At 45.7% G+C, this 7,075-nt stretch overlaps 1 long non-coding RNA gene across 1 annotated transcript; it reads right to left on the bottom strand.

Moving 5' to 3' along the window:
• Window positions 1-123: 123 nt before the first annotated feature.
• On the bottom strand, window positions 124-3,972 carry LOC119089571 (uncharacterized). The gene is made up of 4 exons (XR_005093164.1): window positions 3,865-3,972; window positions 1,173-1,326; window positions 605-693; window positions 124-227 (listed from the first exon to the last, which is right to left on the bottom strand). It is a non-coding gene; the product is annotated as an uncharacterized LOC119089571 (long non-coding RNA).
• Between the last annotated feature and the right edge of the window lie 3,103 nt (window positions 3,973-7,075).

Consider the following 7,075-nt stretch of genomic DNA (forward strand, 5'->3'; position numbering starts at 1 on the left):
TCGTCCGCGACGACGCCTGCCGGACATGGTCTAACCCCGGTGTGACTGGGACATTCGTCCGCGACGACGCCTGCCGGACATGCGCTGTCCAGTCATGTGCTGCTTCGACTCAAGTCAAACGGCGGTCGGTACAGTGCTTTATTCGTGTGGAAAGCGCTGACGTCTTCTAGTCCAGTCATTGCCACAGTTATTCACCGCATTCTCGCCAGCACAATGGATATAGGGATCTGAAACGGAAAAGGCTGGTTCAGCACTTAAAACACCTTTTTGCAGCTCAGCGTTCCAAAAATCAGTCCAAAAACGCCGCCAGTCGACCCATACAGCAGCAAACGCAATAGTTCAAGTCTGGACGTAGAGTCATCAAGCCATCTCGGCGTGAATCGTCCACATCGTGCGACGTTATCGTCCAAATCGTGTCAATATCAATCGACTGAACGCACGAGCTACCTGTGATCAATCCGGCGTCAATCGACAACATCACGCGACTGTACGCACAAGCAATTTGTGATCCATAGGCAGCAATCGTCAAAATCGTGTGACTGAACGCACGAACAATCTGTGATAGATCCGGAGTCAATCGTCAATATCATGTGCCTGTACGTACAAACAATCTGTGATCAATCATCCTTGGAGCAAGACTGGAACAAGCCCAGCTTCCTCATCCGCTCGAACTCCGCCTCCGCATCGTAGTTCCTGCAGACAAAACAAAACCACGTCGGTATATCGCCATCGTGTACACCACAGGACGATACCAGGGTCAGTTCTTGGCATTGACAGTTTTCCCTCATTGTTACCTCCTGGACGTCAATGTTCACCTCCTGTCTCAATTCTCACACATTATAATCATCACATCACGTAATCACATAACGATCACATCACACACTAATCTTAATATTTCGCAGGGCCGTTTTGAACACAGTTCAGCATCACTCCTTTGGTAAAGCGCCACACAGAACATGAGTAGCTTAACTGATGCCTAAACGATACGCAGCCATCTGAAGAAGGAGGCCGTAATGCGACAGTTCTGGAAACGACGAAATTTATCAAAAATTCGTCAAGAAACCAACAACTACATCAATGTCAAGCCAAAATAACATCAAATATCGTCAGCAACAGCACACAACTTCCTTTTCTGTACCCACACATTGTAACAGAGTGCAGGGACCACTCACTTGTAGAATTCGGCGTACTTCTGCTGCCTGGGCTGCTTCACCAGGAAATAGTAGGAGGAGACGGCGACAGTGCAGACGCCGGCTGTCATCGCCAGATTGCGCTTGATGACGCCCTGCAGTAGGTTCCGGAGCTGGGGCTTGGGCAGCGACATCTCTGGACAGAGAAAAGAAATGTCACAGCCACCTTGAGCAGATCACATGAACTACCATGTCTGAGGTGCACATATTTCAGACATGGCTGTGGAGCAGGTAGTTTTCAGGTTGGTGAGCATCCCCAACACCAAACAGGTGCTTGGGTCATGCTGAACATGTTATTATGATGCTCACTAACAGGCCTGTGCTAGAAATGAGTGATGGAGAACAGCTGATGTACATCCACCAGCAAAACTACCTTCAGCTTTTCACACACAGTCATTATGAACATGAAATATTTCAGATTATTTCCTGCCCTTAAGCCCTTGTGCCAGCAGGCAGCCCTGCCCAGTATGGCTATCAGGTGTCCTAAATTCTAAAAGTTTTGCAACCACCAACTGCAGGCCCATGTAGTCCTTACAAACAAGCTATTTCTTAAACATTTGTGTTACATAAATCATTATTTTAAAGAAAGTGTTCTATATTTATGTGAGGATTCAGACTGAAATAGCCATCTTGAAGATCATTTGGTGCAGTTCACAGGCCTGCCCTTCCTGAAACCTGAAACCCTTTTATTTCTGTGCCACACATCCATGAAAATGTAGACTATTTCAAGGTCAACCAGCTATCCATGATGCCTTTACAATACCATTCAAATCCTGCCATTCCATTGGCCATGCAAGGATCAAGGCTCACAAAATATAATTGTTGAGCCCTTCATTCTGGTGCATGTGGACACAATTTCCAGGTACAATGGTTGTCAATTGGCCCCCAATCAATCCTGTACAGGGCACAATCATGCAATCACACAATGTTGTATTGAGGGGTATATATATCAAATAGGAAAATTAAGTTGTCTTGAGAAGTCCCTTTCATTTAAAAGGATACCAACAAGTGAAGTACCACAATCATACTAGATACATGACTAATACCAAAAGTGTACCTTGGCTTATTTCATAATATTTCATGGTCACTTCAATATCCTCAAATATGGAATATTCCATTTAAGTTAATTTCCTCAAAGTTCCTTCCAGTGATAATACCTGGTGTGGATAAAGAACAATTGACTGCAGTGAGTGCCAGCTTTTAAAAGAATATGGTGGCCTAGATAAAAAATAAAACATGTTTTCCCCAAAATTGGCAAGCATATTTGCTACAAAATCATGGCTGTTGTAGTTGTACAATGTGGCCACCACCAGTAGGAGTCATCAGCACTCACTTATTTCAATTTCACTAATGCTGCAATAAACTGACTGCAATATGTGGCACCTTTTAAAAATACAGGGTGGCCTGGCTCAAAATAGCATGTGTTTTCCCAACAGTAGGAAGTGTATTTCCTGCATTATCATGCCTATGGCGGTTATACAACAGGACCACCAAACAGAGGGAGTCATTAGTGCCTCCTTGCTTGGATCTAATAAGATTTTATCCTATGACTTAACAAAATCTTGTACATAAATTCAAGCAAACAAAGCTGTGGGAGAAATCAGTTTTGGGAGCAGAGCAGGTCAATCCTTTTAGCAAAGCCCCAACCTCCAAAGAAATTTTAGAAAATGACACTCCTTCTTCTGTAGCATAATGATGGTAATCCCAATAGGCAAAGCCTGCCTGGCTATGACATTTCCTTGATGCTTGGGACCAGCTTTGTCATTCTTCTATGGACATACATCTGCTTCCGCTCTCCCTAGTTGAAAGGTCCCCACACAATGCTGTCATTCTCTAGAAAAGGTCATACAGAGTTCTGAAGACAAAAGATGAGGTCTTCAATAATGCCCCCTTTTAATTAACCTTTTAGCACCCTACATAGCAGATAGCAATCATTTTCATAAGCTGACACACAAGGTTGGGCTCATCTCACACATGCACTTAATTTTGGTGATGAAAATTCAGGTTGCATTTATTATACCATCATGTAGATATTTGGTAGGAGAGTGGTCTTTGAAGATATGGTCATTTTCCCACCTCAGAAAAATGATTTGGGATGTAAATAGTGCAGGCTCCTATATCCTGACATGCAACTTTGTCCTGGGCTATAAATAAATACATGCTGCATAGACTACACCTGGCATAGAAGCAAAAGTGCCCACAGATTTAAGCACATGTACACCATAAATATGAGCATTCAAGTTATGTGCACGTTCCCCTATTGATTTCAGCTCATGGTCATAATTATTATATTGTTATGGTACTTTCATGATGATAATTTGGGTTTTAGGGCGTGCAGACTTCTGAGGCCATCTTGTGCCAATGTACTGGTACTTTCAACCAAAAAAGGCCCCAATGCATGCATATGCATTATTTTCGAACAACAGTAACTCAACACCCAGCCCGATTAAGCCCCAACTGGACTTTGTGCACTCATGTGCCACATCAAACGCATTAGCATCACCTGAGCACCCGGTGACCCGAATTAAATTTTGGCGAACTGACACATGTCCCAAAGAAGTTCGTACATTAATCATACTACACCCCATACTTTCAGAGGGTGTTTTTACAGTCTGAACGACTACACATCTAAGGAATGAAGGCAGTTACCGCCATCGTACACAATCACATTTACCTCTCGACTTAACTGAAGGTGTCGATATCCGAGTCGAATTAATACCACCGGCGGACCCCAACCACTCCGACTTGTTCCCAGTTCGCCACAGAGGATGAGCTCGATGAGGCCGAACTGAAAAAGAAGTCATGGTGCTAGATTGCATATTAAATCCATCGGGTATATTTTGTATTTAAATCATTATCATGTCTCTTTTGCAATTTTTGGCTCATTCAAACTTAAAACATAATTTTTTATCACTAAAAAGTGAATCTTAGCTGACAATTATATCAAAATATTACATATAATGCGAGTATTATTTTATAATACGTCAGCAAACATGGAAACTTGGTGAAAGACTTCCGCGATGGCCGTTCGAGGTGGCTGCTATTAAAATAGATACCTGCGCATTTCATGATGTAGTTTTGCTGAAATCATTTAAATTTGTGCTGTTTTTCTAGCACCGTCTTTCAAGCACAGTGATGCCCTCAATGTTGGTGCGGGAAAGCTCTCAAAGCAACCGTTTTGCGGAGACTGAATCTATTTACGTTTGGGTATGCTGCCGTTGGCACTCCTGCGGGGGCTATGGCGGGTGCGTAGTTCCGCAGAATGAGTTGGGGGCTGAGCATGCGAAAAATTCGGCAGCTTACCCCACGAATGCGCGGAAAAACAATGTTTTCCCAAGATTTGGCCCAAATTTTTCTTGAAGTTGGGGGGCTAGTATAAACCAAGTTGGGGACCGGGCGGGGCTCTGCCGCCCCGCCCTTCCCAACTAAAAAGGCTACACACCCCAGGTCACATTTTCGGGAGTGGAGAAAGGCAAAAGAGGACGGGGCCGCGGTGGCAAGTAGCCCATCTTCTGAATCTTTTTAAAGGCACTGCGCAATGTATGCAGGTGTCAGTGTGCTGAATAAGAAATCCTTGCAGTTGTTTAAAAAGCAGATTAAGCAAATGAATATTGCGACGCATACCGTGCAATGAATTTTGTTTGCTTTTGGTGATAAAATGGTTCTTTTCAGTGGAACTATTCGAGTTCTGCCTCCACTACCATGATTCTGTACTCACAACTACAAAATAGCCTGCCATGGGCCAATGAGTCGACGGCGGCTCAGCATATGCCTAAAGGTGGGTTTCAGGTGATGACCATATGGGCCGCCTATGATAATTAACACGCTTCTAAGCTCAATTAATCCGTAATTGAAGCAGTACTTTACATCGAGATGATAGTCAGGCACCTTGTGAGGAACCAGGTTCCATGCGTGTGTCAGGGCAAATCCAACAAACATGTTCATTTCCTGTAATCGGGCACCATATGGGCCGTTGCGGTGGTGCGGTGCGGTGGTGCGGTAGTGGGCTGGTGCGGCCATGTGGTGGCCATCTGAGGCTCATGCAGTGAGGTGGAGAAGAAACCACTGTTTCTTAGAACGTGGCCGGTGATATCCCTGACGGCATAACAGGAAATGGGGCACAGGGGAATGCGACAGAGACTCGAATTGGACTGGATGACGGGCACGAAGTCGTGTCCGTCATCTCTCGGCTCTCGGCTCGGCATCGACTCCCGGCTCTCCTCAGTCGGCTTACGGTACACATAGGCGAGCCTCTCGTGCTGTGTCTGTTATACTATGTATAACCATTCGTGTTAATAGCATGTTAGTCCTGTTAAATTTCATGATCGCAAAGATCCGCACACGAAGCCCTCCCGTGACACCCCTCTCTTAGTTCAGGGCATCTGGATGCGTTTCATGTATTCGGGTAAAAAGCCGCCGAAGGCCCAGTCACGCAGTCTCACCATGGAACGTGCATGTGTACAGGAGCCAGCCAACCGCCCGCCTGCGAGCGGTTCCACTGTTTCGGAGACGCAGCCCTTGACCCGGCCGCGCCGACCTCCAGGAGGGCAGCCAAGATTTTCTGAACGTGGGAAACGGAGCGGCACCTATGGGAGCACTCATCAGAAGGATATCGAGGGAACCGTTCATGTTTGCGGGAGGCCTAAGGGAGCCCCCGCTGCCTGCGCCGCTAGCGACCTCCCTGGCAGCGTGTCACCATGCTCCGGGTCTACTGGCCCCGCCCCTAGGGATGTCCGCCCCCAATCAGCGTGCGCGTCGGCCGGGCACGTGTGTGTAAAACACATGTTGGACACCCGCAACAGTATCACGAACTATCTTCCCTTACACCATGCCACCGCAGAAAGAGCCTTCGGGAATCTGCCTGCCTTAGACCGCCTGCCAATGACTTGGTCCAACGGACATTCAACTGCCCATCATTCAACGTAGACGACTTGGTCTGCTTTTGTGTGTAGGCAGGGGCGTAGCCAGAGCCTTGCTAAGGGGAACACAGGTTTGACAAAAGGTCTTTTATGGTACACACTTCCCCCCAAAAGTCCCCGCTTATAGCTTACTTGTTAACAAGGGATGCAGTTTATATTGTTATTCTTACCTTGTAACCAGAACAGAAACTAGATGCTTCCGTGAAATCACTTCTGTTTGTATTTTGAAGTCAATAAACTGAAGAAACCGGGCGTTGAACGACCGCATGGAATAAATCACCGGTGCCCTTAATCTACAATGGTTTAGTAGACGTTTTATTAACCGATAGAATTCAGAGGCTATGTGAGAATGTTTAATCTGGTACCGCAGACATTAAGGATATGGCGAAGGTGTATTGTAAATCGCTATGCTCTATCGAAATTTGAAGATTAAAGTTGTATTGTAAATGGAGTGGTCAGTAACATGCATTACTATGGCTAAGCTATGCTTTTCTGAGAATGTTCAATATTCGATCAGAATGGGTTCGTGAAATAATCAATGTAATGTGGTTTTTTGACATGCGCGCTTGCGAATCTTAGCTACAAAAAACCTTGACACCAGACGTTGCAGTCTCCCTAGTCTGCGGAGCGTAAGTTCAGTGGCTGGTTTTTGTCGTGGCCCACCGGTGGATGAAAATGATGACGGTTCTGGAACAATTACCTCTAAGCACTTAAATCAATCAGTGATGCAAGGTATGTGACGCAGTTTTGAGCATGCGCACTCGCAACCCTTGGTAACAAAACCTCCACGCCAGGCGCTGCAGTCTCCGTAAGCCGCGCAGCTTCGGCCCAGCAGCTAATACTAAGCCGTGGCCAAGAGGTGTGCAAAAATGATGACGTTTCTAAAAGAAGTACCTTTGAACGGTCCAGGACATCAAATCTGACATTTAGAAAGCAGTCTGGGCGCATATTTCACATGTGCGATTC

This window comes from Pollicipes pollicipes, unplaced genomic scaffold, assembly GCF_011947565.3.
Source record: "Pollicipes pollicipes isolate AB1234 unplaced genomic scaffold, Ppol_2.1 Scaffold_3087;HRSCAF=3621_pilon_pilon_pilon, whole genome shotgun sequence".
Lineage (NCBI taxonomy): Eukaryota > Metazoa > Arthropoda > Thecostraca > Pollicipedomorpha > Pollicipedidae > Pollicipes > Pollicipes pollicipes.